We start from the raw sequence: 16369 nt of genomic DNA on the forward strand, positions 1-16369 counted from the left end.
AACATCTTCTGCCCTACATATAGGTTACCTTTATGGTCTTTTCTGTGCCCTCCTCTTTCCTTAGTTATCCTTTTACTCTTAATGTATTGATAAAACATCTTTGTATTTACCTTGATTTTGATTGCCAATATTCTTTCATGCCTCTCTTAGTTTTCCTAATTTCAATGTTGATTTCCCCCCTCCACATTCTATAGACCTCTCAGCTTTCTGTAGTATTGAGTTCTCTGTGTCGGGCATAATTTTTCCTTTACTGCCATATCATACCCATAAGCTCCTTGACATCCATGGGGCTCTTGATTTGGCCTTCCCACCCTTTTTCTTTGAGGAAACATGTTGACTCTGAACCCCTGGAATCTCCCCTTGAATTCTTCCCATTGCTCTGACACTGATTTACCTTCAAGTACCTGTTTCCAGTCCACTTTCGCTAAATCACTCCTCAGCTTAGTAAAGTTGGCCTTGCCCCAATTGAGAACTCTAACTCTTGTTGTATCCTTGTCCTTTCCATAATTATGTTAAAACTGACTGAATTATGATCACTATCACCAAAATGCTCTCCCACTGCCACTCCTTCCACCTGCCCATCTTCATTTCCTAAAACTGCGTCCTCTCTTGTTGGACTTGCTACATATTCGCTAAAATATTTCTCCTGAATGCATCACAAGAATTCTGCTCCCTCAATTCCTTTTACACTAAAACTATCTCAGTTAATGTTTGGGTGGTTAAAATCCCTTTCTATTGCTGCCGTGCTGTTGCTTTGACAAAAATTGCCACTCTCCCTCCTTTCTTATCTCCCTCCCTATCGCGTCTGAAAACCCTGTAACCAAGACTGTTGAGCTGCCATTCCTGTCCCTCCTTAAGCCATGTTTCTCTCAGAGCTATAATATCATACTGCCACCTGTCTATCTGTCCTCAGCTCATCTGCTTTATTTGCTATACTCCTTGCATTGAAATAGATACACTTGAGCACTGCCAAACACTTTTTTAATTTTCTAAACTTTGTTTCCTCAGTCTTCCAGACTCATCCATTAATTCTCTGCCTTCCATTTTCATTTCTGATTTTGTCCCATCTGACTCTACCTTCCAGTCCCCATCCCCCTGCCAAACTAATTTAAACCCTCCCCAACAGCTCGAGCAAAATGCCCCGCAAGGAACTCCGTCCCAGCTCTGATCAGGTGCAACCCGTCTGACCGGTCCCAAGAATCTAAAGCCATTCCTCCTGCACCATCTTTCCAGCCACACATTCATCTGTCTTCTTCTATTCCTGTACTCACTTGCGCTTGGCACTGGGAGTAATCCGGAGATTATTACTTTTGATGTCCCATTTGCAAATTTCTTACCTCACTCCCCAAATTCTGACTGCAGGACAACATCCTTATTTCTACCTATGTTGTTTGTTCCGATGTGGACAACAACTGCTGGCTGTTCACCCTCCCCTTTCAGGATGCTCTGTAACTGCTCAATGACATCCTTGATCCTGGCACCAGGGAGGCAACATACCATTCCTGGATTCATGTCTGCGGCTACAGAAATGCCTGATTGTTCCCTTGACTATTGAATCACCTATCACTATGGCTTTTCCAGTCTTCCTTGTACCTCCCTTTGCAGCTGAGTCACCCATGGTGCCATGGACTTGGCTCTGGCTGCACTCCCCAGGGAAGCATCACTGTCCTCCATATTCAGAACTGCATACCCGTTGGAGAGCGTCATGCAGTCAGGGTGTCCTGCACTACCTACTCGATTCTTTTTGACTGCCTGTTGATCACCCATTCCCTCTCTCCCTGCATACTCTTAAGCTGTGGGGTGACCACATCTATAAACGTGCTATCCATGTAGCTCTCTTCTCACGAATGCACTGCAGTGTCACCAGCTGCCACTCAATTTCCAAAACCCAGAGCTCAAGCTGCCACAATTGAGAGCACTTCCTGGCACAAATGTTCTCTGAGATAGTGGAAGCATCCTGGAGCTCCCACATATCACAGGAGGTGCACTCTCAAGGTTGAAACACCCCTGCCATTAGTTGACAATTTGCTACTGCTAAAAAAAAACCTTAACAGTACTACAACACCTTAGAATTATAAATAAAACTTTCCTAGTACTGATAAATCCCACTAAAAATCAATACAGTTCACGAGTTAAGATAAACCTTACTCCAAAAAACTCACCAACGATTCACTTGTCCCTTATCATTAATACTTAATTTATACTCTTTTTATTCTGCCTGTTGTTGAAATGCTATAACCCAGCCATTTACAAATCCACCCTAACAGTGGTGTACTAACTATTTACAGTTACTCCCGAACAGCCGTTAATCACAACCTGTCACCTTGCAGCTTTCCTGTGATGTCACTATTCACTTTGTTCCAAACTCCAGCATGCTTGGACTCCTGTCCACTCCACTTTCACTGTTTCCCGCTCTCTTGATGCATCAATATTTATTTGCCTTGTGTTTAATTTAAAATATGGATTAACTGTATTTTACAGTTGTAGGTTTTATTTGGTAGTCCTGTACAAGTTGTGGATTGGTATTTAATATTTAGCTCTGTGAAAACGATTGTGAATGAAAATATAACTTTCAATCTTATACATGGGCTGGTCTGCAAGCTCCAAGTCCTTCACTTTGTAGTAATGGAATTGATACTGTATCTTTCAGTCTTAATCTCTGTGGGATTTTTGAACTGGTATGTAATGCATAGCTCGGTCTAACGTCTGATGTACATTATTGGGATTCATAGGATCATAGGAAATAGGGGCATTAGGCCATTCAGCCCATCGAGCCTGCTCCGCCATTCAAACAGATCGTGGCTGATCATATCCCTCTTTGCCATTTTTCCCTGCTATCTCCATATCCCTTGATCCCGGTAGTATTTAGAAATCTATTGATTTCTGTCTTGAATATGTTCAGTAATTGAGCCTCCACAGCCCTCTGGGATAAAGAATTCCACAGATTACCCACCCTCTGAGTAAAGAAATTCCTGCTCATCTCAGTCTCAAATGGCCTGTCCTTATTCTGAGACTGTGTCCCCTTCTTCCAGACTCAGTAGACAGACGAAACATCCTATCCATATCTACCCTGTCACACCCTGTAAGAATTTTGGAAGTTTCAATGAGATCACCTCTCATTCTTTGAAACTCCAGAGAATTTGGGCCCAGTTTCTGCAGTCTCTCATCATAAGGGGATTAGTCTGGTGAATCTCCATTGCATTCCCTCTGTGACAAGTCTATCCTTCCTTAGATAAGGGGAGGTGATGGCGTAGTGGCATTGTCATGGGTGGCACAGTGGTTAGCACCGCAACCTCACAGCTCCAAAAACCGAGGTTTGATTCTGGCTGCTGCCTGTGCAGAGTTTGCAAGTTCTCCCTGTGACCATGTGGGTTTTTGCTGGGTGCTTTGGTTTCCTCCTGCAGCCAGAGACTTGCAGGTGATAGGTAAATTGGCTGTTGTAAATTGCTCCCAGGGCAGGTAGGTGGTAGGGAATATGGGATTACTGCAGGGCGAGTATAAATGGGTGGTTTTTGGTCAGCACAGACTCGGTAGGCTGAAGGGCCTGTTTCAGTGCTGTATCTCTAAAAATAATATAAAATAAGGAAACCTAAATTGTACAGAATACAGTGCTCGACCCCAAGGGTCACTGTTGGAACCACTGCTTTTTTTTGCTACAGATAAATGACTTGGATCTTGGAATATAGAGCAGAATCTCAAAATATGCCGATAAAACCAAACTTGGAGAAGTGGCAAACAGTGAGGATGAAATGAACCGCCTGCAACAAGACAATGATAGGCTAGCAGAATGGGCAGACAGGTGGCAGATGGAATTTAATAGTGACTAGTGTGAGGTGATGCATTTTGGCAGAAGAAACAGGGTGAGGCAATATATACTTAATGGCACAGTTCTAAAGGTTGTGCAGGAATAGAGGGACTTGTTCACTATAATGTGAACAATTTTTCTTCTTGTGTGGCTCTCAGATTTGTAAACTTCACTGTACTGGAGTGAGGTGACATCTACTGGCAGGAAGCAAGAACTGCAACCAAGCAGCAGATACTCCATCGTCTGTCAGGGTGAAAGAAACATTGCAATGTGAGGAAATAGTGAATGGGTTTGATTGGGTTGATGGAGACATGATACCACTTGTGGTGGAGTCCAAAGCAATGGCCAGAAATATAAAATTGTCATTATTAAAAGATATGAGGAATTCATGACAAATGTATTTAGGTGGTGAGTGGGTGGAATCTAGATAAAATAGAAAGTGAGATTGGGTGGACAGAAGGAGTGTGAAAGGATGGCTCAAACAAAAGGTAAACGCCCTGAAAGGTTAACTCTGTTTCTCTCTCCACAGATGTTGCCAGAGTTTCTGAACATTTCCAGCACTTTCTGTTTTTATTTCAGAATTTGCAGGATGTTGCTTTGATCTGAAAAAAAATGGATGATTGGCTTTGGCTGCCAGTGAAATTCCACAGGAGCTAAAAGGAAGTTCTGATATCAGTGGCATGTTGATCTCGGGGTATGATTCTTGCTTAGGGTAAGTGATTAATTAATGTGTGAGAGATCCTGGGTTCAAATCCTGGACAAGCCCTTCTTGGTTGGTGTTTTTAGTTTAAGGTCGTCGATTGGTTTCAGCCTTACAGAAGGCGGAATTGATTTCCATATGGAGCCTGCTTGAGGACCAGAGGGCTGGATTCAAAGAGCTTGTCGACAAAATTGGAATGAATGAAATGTACAGAGAGCCAAGTAGGAATATAAAGTTGTAACTTTAACTGAAGCCTGGCTCCAAAAAACAACAGAACTGGGTTCTGGTATGGAAAGGAAACCTTTCCCATTTCTGTTGTTTGGCTTGCATTGGCTCATTGATTTTCTTGTTTTTCACTTTGTTGATGCCTTTGAATAATTGTGGATCCTTCTTCAGGGTGTTTTCTTTCACCAGGTAGTTCTGACCTCTGATGATGATGATCGTAATGAGATTCAACTCACTGATAGTTTTGGAACTGAGCAGATTTCCTTTGCTTGAGTCTACAACATGGAACTCAGTCTGACATGTGGACCCATGGGAGGAATTGAATGCCACCCCTGCGTTGAAGAATACAGTTGCATCCATCCAATAAGAGACCGAGTAGAAGTGACAGTTCAGTCAGTCGAACATTAAACTTTTGATTTCAGGGTGGTGAGTTGGAGTGCCATTTTGTTTTTCCCTTTTTTAAGGCTTCATGAGCAGAGAGTACAAGGAGTGTTTGAAATGAAATTCAGCAAAATTATGAGAAAGTCTCACTTTGATTCGGGACTCTTATCTCTCTGCAGCACCTCGCTGTGAACGATTGAACTTCATCTCATTTCATTCCCAGCTCGGGATCAGTGCGGCTCAGTGGGACTTCTGGCTGTCTCCTGCTTCACAATCCATCAGTGCTGAGAAAGCAATGGGGAATATTATTCAAGGCTCTGTAACCAGAGGACACCGATTTAAGGTGAATGGCAAAAGAACCAAAGGCAACATGAGGAGAAACTTATTTTGCACAGCGAGTGGTTAAGATCTGATATGCACTGTTTGAGAGTGTGATGGAGGCTGATTCAACCATGACTTTCAAAATGGTAAAAGATAATTATCTGAAGTGAAAAAAGTGCATGTTTTCATGGAATACATGAGTCTGTGGCATGAGCTGACTTGCTCGTGCAGAGAAGCAGCACAAGCACAATGAACTGAATGGCTTCCTTTTGTTCTGTAACTATTCTGTGATCTATGATTCTTTTCAGAGTGAAATCAACACTCACATACAAGAAACTGACAGGTGCAATGTAAACCCCACACTAACATACCAGCGAATGCTAGGGACAGAGTAAAACCAACTCAGTCCTAGACTAGAAACTGACAGGTGCACTGTAAACTTCGCATTACCAGACAAGAAATTGACAGTTACAGTGTGAAACCCACAGTCACTTAGCAGCAGTTGGCAGGTGACGTGTAAAAATCTTTCTTTCATATCCCAACTGCAAGGTAAAAAGGAAATTAGGGACAAACCCAGGCTCACACTTCAAAGACTGAGAGATACAAAGCAAAACACATACTCACCTACAAGTACAGAGACGAAGACACACTCAGAGGAGGTGCAGATGAAAGACACATGCATGTAACAGAAACTGATAGGGATAGAATCAAACCCTTTCTCACTTCTCAGAAACTGATAGATATAGACAAAAGCTGATGCTCACATACAAGTTGTTGAAAGATATGTGGTGAAACTCACAGAGCAATAGCAGAAACAAAAAGGTACTGAATAATACACACAGTCACAGACCAAAAACTGAAATATACTGAGTTAAACACCACTTTCTCACACCAGAAACTCATGGTTACAAAGTGAAGCTGACTCTATCCTCCCAGGCACTGACAGGTACAAAAGAAAACACTCACGACGATACCAGGGCATGAAATGTACGTAATAAAACCTATCAGCTGAATGAATAGCATTAATGACAGGTGTGGTACCCAGAATGCTCAGCGGCCTAGAATCCGCCCAATCTGTTACAGGAGCGGGGCGCGCAGGCGCAGTAGAGACAGCTCTGTCAGGCGCTGGAGCTGCGGGTTCGGAGATGGAGCGGGATACTCACAAAGTGCGAGAAGACCGCGCCCTTTGCGGGCTCACACAGCTGGAGCAGGGCCTCCGGGCCACAATAACATGGAACAATCCCATTAGTATCCCTGCAGATGGCGACGGTGAAGCTTTTCCCGGTGAGGCTTCCCGAAACCGCGTCCATAAATGGATAAGAATTGGGGTCTGGGCAGGGAGCGTCTGGAGATGGATAAGAATTGGAGACTGGGCAGGGAGCGTCTCTAAATGAATAAAATTTGGGTACTGGTCAGGGAGCGTCTGTAAATGGATAAGAATTGGGGACTGGGCAGGGAGCGTCTCTAAATGAATAAAATTTGGGTACTGGTCAGGGAGCGTCTATAAATGGATAAGAATTGGGGTCAGGGCAGGGAGCGTCTGGAGATGGAGAAGAATTCGAGACTGGGCAGGGAGCGTCTCTAAATGAATAAAATTTGGGTACTGGTCAGGGAGCGTCTGTAAATGGATCAGAATTGGGAACTGGGCAGGGTGCGTCTCCAAATGAATAACATTTGGATACTGGTCAGGGAGCGTCTGTAAATGGATAAGAATTGGGGACTGGGCAGGGAGCGTCTCTAAATGAATAAAATTTGGGTACTGGTCAGGGAGTGTCTCTAAATGAATAAGATTTGGGTACTGGTCAGGGAGTGTCTGCAGATGGATAAGAATTAGGGACTGGGCAGGGAGCGTCTCTAAATGAATAAAAGTTGGGTACTGATCAGGGAGCGTCTGTAAATGGATAAGAATTGGGGACTGGGCAGGGAGCGTCTCTAAATGAATAAGATTTGGGTACTGGTCAGGAAGCATCTGTAAATCGATAAGAATTGGGTACTGGTCAGGAAGCGTCTGTAAATCGATAAGAATTGGAGACTGGGCAGGGAGCGTTTCTAAATGAATAAGATTTGGGGACTGGGCAGGGAGCGTCTATAAATGCTTAAGAATTGGGGACTGGTTAGGGAGCGTTTTTTTATTCGTTCGTGGGATGTGGGCGTCGCTGGCTCGATCTCAGCTCGAGTAATGTGTCCAGTTCTGGGCACCAGGCTTTAGAAAGGACATCAAAGCTTCTGAGACAGTTCAGAGGAGATTTACTAGAATGATCCCAGAGATGAGGGGTGTCAGTTCTCTGGACAGGCTGGTGAAGCTGGGATTGTTCTCTTCAGAGTAGAGAAGGTTAAGGCAAGATTTAATAGAGGTGTTCAGAATCATGAAGGATTTTCATACGGTAGAGAGGGAGAAACTGTTTCCAATGTCCTGGGGGTCAGTAACCAGAGGACATAGATTTAAAATAATTGGCCAAAAATGTCAAAGGGGAGGTGAGGAGAGATCTTTCAACCCAGTAACTGATTCGGATTTGGAATGAATTGTCTGACAGGGTGGTGGAAACAGATTCAATTATAACTTTCATAAAGGAATTGGACAAATATTTCAAAGTGAAATTCTCCAGGATTATGGGGAAATAGGCAGGGGGTTGGACTAATTGCATCTTTTTGTTAGAGAGTCAGCAGAGGCACAATGGGGCCAAATGGCCTCCTTCTGTGCTGTGTGATTCTATGAACATAAGAACTAGAAGCAGGAGTCGGCAATTCAGCCCCTCGAGCCTGCTCTGCCATTCAACACAATCATGGCTGATCTCATCACGGCAGTTCTTGTTTCTTGCCAGTAGATGTCACTTCACTCCAATACAGTGAAGTTTACAAATCTGAGAGAGACACAACAGGAAGTAATTGTTCACATCATAGTGAATGTGTGGGATTTAGAAATACTAGGAGTGGAGACGAGTTATTACTTGTCTGCTCGATCCCCATAGCCCTGTAAAATTGTTTCCTTCAAGTGCCCATTCAAATTCCTTTTGTAATCCTCGATTATTTCCATTTCCACCGCCCTCGTGGGCAGCGAGTTACAGATCATCACCAATCACAGTGTAAAAAAATTCTTCCGCACATTCCCCCTGTATCTCCTGTCCAAAACCTTCAGTCTGTGTCCCCTAGTCCTTGTACCAATAGTTAAAGGGAACAATGTTTCCTTGCCAACTTATTTAAAACTGTCATAGCCGAAAACACAACGATGAATTCTTCCCTCACTCTCGTTTGATACAGGCAGAACAACCCTAGCTTTTCCAACCTAACCTTGTAACTAAAATCCTCCATCCCTGGATCCATTCTGGTGAATTTCCTCTGCATCCTCTCAAGGACCCTCACATTCCAGTATAAGTGTGGTAAGCAAAACTGGAAGCAACACTCCAATTGGGGCCTAACCAGAGTTTTATAATGGTTCAGCATAACTTCCCTGCTTTTGTACTCAATGCCTCTATTTATAAAGCCCATTATCCCATATGCTTTGCGAACCACTCTCGCAATATGTCTTGCCACCTTCAAAGATTGATGCACATGAACCCCAAGTCCCTCTATTCCAACACACACTTTAGAACTGTGCCAATAAGTATATATTGCCTCTCCCTATTCCTTCTGCCAAAATACATCACCTCACATTTATCACTGTTAAATTCCATCTGCCACCTGTCTGCCCATTCTGCTAGCCTATCATTATCCTGTTGCAGGCAGTTCATATCATCCTCACTGTTTGCCACTCCTCCAAGTTTGTTGTCATCGGGATATTTTGAGATTCTACTCTGTATTCCAAGATCAAAGTCATTTATCTTGAGCAAAAAAAGCAGTGATTCTAGCACTGACCCTTGGGGAACACCTCTGTCGACTATCCTCCAGTCTGACAATGAACCATTTCATAACACTCGCTGTTTTCTGTCCTTAAACCAATTTTCTATCCAATTGGAGACTGACCCTCCTACACCACGAACCTCAATTTTGTTAACCGCCCTTTTATGTGGTACCTTGTCAAACGCTTCCTTAAAATCCATATAAACAACATCCACTGCATTCCCTTCATCAACCTGCTCTGTTAGTTCATCAAAAAATGCAGTGAGATTAGTCAAGCATGAACTTTCATTTATAGATCCATGCTCACTCTCCTTAATTAACTCAAACCTCTCCAAGTGACTGTTGATTTTTTACCCTGATTATTCTTTCGAATACCTTACCCACCACTGCTGTTAATCTAACTAGCCTGTAGTTACCCAGACTGTCCTTACACCCTTTCTTGAATAAGGGCGTCGCATTTGCCACTGTTTATCCTCTGGCACCTCCCCCGTATCCAGGGAAGATTGGAAGATTATACTGAACCCTTCCGTTATCTGCATCCACATTTCCTTTCGCAACCTGGGCTGCAAGCCATCCGGACCAGGTGATTTATCTACCCGAAGCACAGCCAGCCTTTTTAGTACCTCCCTCTCTCAATTTGTACTCTCTCCATTGCCTCTACTCTCTTCACTTCTACTGATATTTTGTCCAATTCAACTTCCTTAGTGATCACTGATACAAAGTACTCATTAAGCAGATTAACATTGCCCTGCACCTCTGAGCTTATATTATCCTCTTTCTCCCAAATAGGCCCGACTCAACCTCTTACTACCCACTTATCATTTACATGCTGCTCGAAGATTTTTGGGTTTCCTTTCATGTTGACTGCCATTTTATTCTCATAGAAATAGAGAATAAGCTAAATATAGAAGATATAAGTATTTCCCATCCTTGATGAGGTGGAACTTTTTTATGTTGTGGGTAGTAATGACTTGGCCCACGAGTATGCTGGAAGCAGAGACAATCAATGATTTGAAAAGGAAATTGGATGGATACTTGAAGGAAAGAAACTTGCAGGAGGAAAGGGATCGAGCTGGTGAGTGGAACTGACTAGATTGCTCCGGGGAGAGCCAGCATGGACCTGATAGGCCAAACGACCACCTTCTATGCTGTAAATGACTCTGTGTTGTTTCTCAAATTCAATCCACTGGTGTTTGGTAAATAATTTCAAAGTAAATTGTGCAACCGGAAAATCAGAACCATGGCAAGGGACGCATAAGGAAGCGGAATTGCTGAAACCCGGGATTGAACCAGGGACCTTTAGATTTTCAGTCTAACGCTCTCCCAACTGAGCTATTTCAGCCCCACATTAATAGTCGTTCGGTGACCTTATTTTGGAAGAAAATACATACATTCAAGTTTTCCAAAAAATTAAAGAACACAACATGTGAGTAATATTCCCCATTGCTTTCTCAGTACTGATGGATTGTGAAGCGGGAGACAGCCAGAAGTGCCAATGAGCCGCACAGACCCTGAGCTGAGAATGAAATGAGATCAAATTCAATCTTTCATAGCGAGATGCTGCAGAGAGGTAAGAGTCCTGAATCAAAGCGAGATTTGCTCATTTCAAACACTCGCTGTACTCTCTGCTCAAGAAGCCTTAAAAAAGGGAAAAACAGAATGGCACTCAAACTCACAACCCTGCCATTAAAAGTCTCATGTTCGACTGACAGAACTGTCACTTCTCCTCGCTCTCTTATTGGATGGATGCAACTCCAACGCAGGGGTGGCATTCAAATCCTCCCATGGGTCCACATGTCAGACTGAGTTCCATGTTGTAGACTCAAGCAAAGGAAATCTGCTCACTTCCAAAACTATCAGCGAATTGAAGCTGATTACGATCAACATCATCAGAGGTCAGAACGACCTGGTGAAAGAAGACACTCTGAAGAAGGATCCACAATTATTCAAAGGCATCGACAAAGTGAAAAACAAGAAAATCGATGAGTCAATGCAAGCCAAACAACAGAAACACTGAAGAATTCCATTCCATTCCAGTCCAGAACCCAGTCCTGTTGTATTTGGAGTCAGGTCACAATTGCAGCAACAACTTTATATTCCCACTTGGCTATCTGTACATTTAGTTAATTACAATTTTGTCGACAAGCTCTTTGAATCCAGTTGTCTGGTCCTCAAGCCAGCTCCGTATGGAAGTCAATTCCACCTTCTGCAAGGCTGAAACCAATAGATAACCTTAATCTAAAAATGCCAGCAGACCAGGGATTGTCTGGGATTTAAACCCAGGATCTCTCGCATGTTAATTAACCATACACCCTAAGCGAGAATCATACCCCTAGACCAACGAGCCACTGACAGGTCAGGCTTTATTAGCTGCTGTGGAATTTCACTGGAACCCCCCAGCCAATCATCCATTTTTTTCAGATCAAAGCAACATCCTGCAAATGCTGAAATAAAAACAGAATGTGGTGGAAATGCTCAGCAGCTCTGGCAGCATCTGTGCTGTGAGAAACACAGTTAACGTTTCAGGGCACTCACCTTTTGTTTCAGCCATCCTTTCAGACTGCTTCTGTCCATCCAATCTCACTTTCTATTCAATCCACATTTTAACCATTCACTACGTTACTACATTTTTCATGAATTCCTCATTTCTTTTATTACTGACAATTTTTGTATTTCTGGCCTTTGCTTCAGACACCACCACAAGTGGAATCATGTCTCCATCTACCCAATCAAACCACATCGCTGTATCCTCACATTGCAATGTTTCTTTAACCCTGACAGACTGTGGAGTTTCTGCTGCTTGATTGCAGTTCTTGCTTCCCGCCAGTAGATGTCACCTCACTCCAATGCAGTGAAGTTTACAAATCTGAGAGAGACACAACAGGAAATAATTGTTCAGATTATAGTGAATGTGTGGGATTCAGAAATACTAGGAGTGGAGACGAGTTATTATTGCACTCTGCTATTACATCTTTTATAATGGACTCCAGCATTTTCCCCACGACTGATGTCAGGCTAACCGGTATATAATTCGCTGTTTTCTTTCTGCCTCTTTTTTTAAATAGCGGAGTTACATTAACTACCGTCCAATCCATTGGAACTGTTCCAGAGTCGATAGAATTTTGAAAAAAGACCATAAATGCATCTGCTATTTCAAGGGCCACTTTCTTAATTACTCTGGGATGTAGATTATCAGGCCCTGGGGATCTATCGGCCTTCAATCCCATCAATTTCCCAAACATTCCCTACTAATACTGATTCCATACAGTTCCTCCTTCTCATTAGACCCTATGTTCCCCAACATTTCTGGGAGATAATTTGTATCCTCCTTTGTGAAGACAGATCCAAAGTATGTATTTAATTGGTCTGCCATTTCTTTGTTCCCCATTATAAATTCCCCCGTTTCTGACTGTAAGGGGCCCACATTTGTCTTCACTAATCTTTTTCTCTACACATATCTATAGAAGCTTTTACAGTCAGTTTTTATGTTCTTTGCTAGCTTACTCTCATACTCTATTTCCCCCTTCTTAATCAATCCTTTTGTCCTCCTCTGCTAAATTCCAAACTGCTCACAATCTTCAGGTTTGCTGCTTGTTCTGGCCATTTTATATTTCTCCTCCTTGGATCTAATACTTTCCTTAATTTCTTTTGTAAGCCACAGTTGAGCCACCCTTCCTGTTTTACTTTTGCACAGACAGGAATGAACAATTGTTGTAATTCATCCATGCGCTCTTTAAATGCTAGCCATTGCATATCCACTGTCAACCCTTTATGTAACGTTCCCCAATCTATCATAGCCAACTCCCGCCTCATACCTTCATAGTTTCCTTTGTTTAGATTCAGGACCCGAGTCTCGGAATCAACTCTCTCACAATCCATCTTAATGAAGAATTTTATCATATTATGGGCGCACTTCCCCAAGGGAAGCCACACAACAAGATTATTAACTAATCCTTTCTCATTACACAATACCCAGTCCAGGATGGCCTGTTCTCTAGAGGTGTTATACACCTCTATCAATTTTCCACTCAATCTCCTTTGATATCGGCAGAATAATCCGAGCTTTTCCAACCTAACCTTGTGACTAAAATCCCCCATCCCTGGATCCATTCTGGTAAATCACCTCTGCGTCCTCTCAAGGACCCTCACATTCTTTCTAAAGTCTGCTGAGCAGAACTGGAAGCAACACTCCAATTGGGGCCTAACCAGAGTTTTATAATGGTTCAGCATAACTTCCCTGCTTTTGTACTCAATGCCTCTATTTATAAAGCCCAAGATCCCATATGCTTTGCGAACCACTCTCGCAATATGTCTTGCCACCTTCAAAGATTGATGCACATGAACCCCAAGTTCCTCTATTCCAGTACACTCTTTAGAACTGTGCCATTAAGTATATATTGCCTCTCCCTATTCCTTTACATCACCTCACACTTGTCACTATTAAATTCCATCTGCCACCTGTCTGCCCATTCTGCTAGCCTATCACTGTCCTGTTGCAGGCAGTTGATATCATCCTCACTGCTTGCCGCTCCTCCAAGTTTGGTGTCATCGGCATATTTTGTGATTCTACTCTGTATTCCAAGATCCAAGTCAATTACCTTGAGCAAAAAAAGCAGTGGTTCTAGCACTGACCCTTGGGGAACACCACTGTCGACTATCCTCCAGTCTGACAAAGAACCATTTAATAAGACTCGCTGTTTTCTGTCCTTAAACCAATTTTCTATCCAATTGGACACTGACCCTCCGATACCACGAACCTCAATTTTGTTAACCGCCCTTTTATGTGGTACCTTGTCAAACGCTTCCTTAAAATCCATATAAACAACATCCACTGCATTCCCTTCATCAACCTGCTCTGTTAGTTCATCAAAAAATGCAGTTAGATTAGTCAAGCATGAACTCCCATTTATAAATCCATGCTCACTCTCCTTAATTAACTCGAACCTCTCCAAGTGACTGTTGATTTTTTACCCTGATTATTCTTTCCAAAACCTTACCCACCGCTGCTGTTAATCTAACTAGCCTGTAGTTACCTGGACTTGCCTTACTCCCTTTCTTGAATAAGGGTGTCGCATTTGCCACTGTTTAATCCTCTGGCACCTCCCCCATATCCAGGGAAGATTGGAAGATTATAGCAAGCTCTTGCGTTATCTGCATCCGCATTTCCTTTCGCAACCTGGGATGTGAGCCATCCGGACCAGGTGATTTATCTTCCCTAAGCACAGCCAGCCTTTTTAGTACCTCCCTCTCATAATTTGTACTCTCTCCATTGCCTCTACTTTCTTCACTTCAACTGATATTTTGTCAAATTCCACTTCCTTAGTGATCACTGATGCAAAGTACTCATTACGTAGATCAACATTGCCCTGCACCTCTAAGCTTATATTATCCTTTTTGTCCCTAATAGGCCCGACTCAACCTCTTACTACCCACTTATCATTTACATGCTGCTGGAAGATTTTTGGGTTTCCTTTCATGTTGACTGCCAGTCTATTCTCATAGAAATAGAGAATAAGCAAATATAGAAGATATAAGTATTTCCCATCCTTGATGAGGTGGAATTTTTTATGTTGTGGGTGGTAATGTCTTGGCCCACGAGTGTGGTGGAAGCAGAGACAATCAATGATTTGATAAGGAAATTGGATGGATGCTAGAAGGAAAGAAACTTGCAGGAGGAAAGGGATCGAGCTGGTGAGTGGAACTGACGAGATTGCTCACGGGAGAGCCAGCATGGACGTGATAGGCCAAATGACCACCTTCCATGTTGAAAATGACACTGTGTTGTTTCTCAAATTCACCCACTGGTGCTTGGTAAATAATCTCAAAGTAAATTGTGCAACTGGAAAATCAGAACCAAGGCAAGGGACACATAAGCAAGCGAAATTGCTGAAACCCGGGATTGAACCATGGACCTTTAAATCTTCAGTCTAATGCTCTCCCAACTGAGCTATTTCAGCCCTACATTAACAGAGGCTTGGTGTCCTTGTTTTGGAAGAAAATACATACATTCAAGTTTTCCAAAAAATTAAAGAACACAACATGTGAGTAATATTCCCCATTGCTTTCTCAGTACTGATGGATTGTGAAGCGGGAGACAGCCAGAAGTGCCACTGAGCCGCACAGACCCCGAGCTGAGAATGAAATGAGATCAAATTCAATCTTTCATAGTGAGATGCTGCTGAGAGGTAAGAGTCCTGAATCAAAGCGAGACTTGCTCATTTCAAACAATCCCTGTACTCTCTGCTCATGAAGCCTTAAAAAAGGGAAAAACAGAATGGCACTCAAACTCACAACCCTGCCATTAAAAGTCTCATATTCGACTGACAGAACTGTCACTTCTACTCGGTCTCTTATTGGATGGATGCAACTCCAACGCAGGGATGGCATTCAAATCCTCCCATGGGTCCACATGTCAGACTGAGTTCCATGTTGTGGACTCAAGCAAAGGAAATCTGCTCACATCCAAAACTATCAGCGAATTGAAGCTGATTACAATCAACATCATCAGAGGTCAGAACTACCTGGTGAAAGAAGACACCCTGAAGAAGGATCCACAATTATTCAAAGGCATCGACAAAGTGAAAAACAAGAAAATCGATGAGTCAATGCAAGCCAAACAACAGAAACACTGAAGAATTCCATTCCATTCCAGTCCAGAACCCAGTCCTGTTGTTTTTGGAGTCAGCTCACAATTACAGCAACAACTTTATATTCCCACTTGGCGATCTGCACATTTAGTTAATTGCTATTTTGTCGACAAGCTCTTTGAATCCAGTTGTCTGGTCCTCAAGCCAGCTCCGCATGGAAGTCAATTCCACCTTTTGCAAGGCTGAAACCAATAGATCACCTTAATCTAAAAATGCCAGCAGACCAGGGCTCGTCCGGGATTTGAACCCAGTATCTCTCGCTTGTTAATTAACCATACTCCCTAAGCGAGAATCATACCCCTAGACCAACAAGCCACTGACATGTCCGGCTTTATTAGATGCTGTGGAATTTCACTGGAACCCCCCAGCCAATCATCCATTTTTTTTCAGATCAAAGCAACATCCTGCAAATGCTGAAATAAAAACAGAAAGTGCTGGAAATGTTCAGCAGCT

General features: G+C 42.8%; 2 non-coding genes across 2 annotated transcripts; both read right to left on the minus strand.

Moving 5' to 3' along the window:
- Positions 1-10538: 10538 nt before the first annotated feature.
- Positions 10539-10611, minus strand: trnaf-gaa (transfer RNA phenylalanine (anticodon GAA)). The gene has a single exon. It is a non-coding gene; the product is annotated as a tRNA-Phe (tRNA).
- Positions 10612-15153: 4542 nt separating this feature from the next.
- On the minus strand, positions 15154-15226 carry trnaf-gaa (transfer RNA phenylalanine (anticodon GAA)). Its single transcript has one exon. It is a non-coding gene; the product is annotated as a tRNA-Phe (tRNA).
- Positions 15227-16369: the final 1143 nt, after the last annotated feature.

The sequence above is a fragment of the Heterodontus francisci genome, unplaced genomic scaffold, assembly GCF_036365525.1.
Source record: "Heterodontus francisci isolate sHetFra1 unplaced genomic scaffold, sHetFra1.hap1 HAP1_SCAFFOLD_43, whole genome shotgun sequence".
Lineage (NCBI taxonomy): Eukaryota > Metazoa > Chordata > Chondrichthyes > Heterodontiformes > Heterodontidae > Heterodontus > Heterodontus francisci.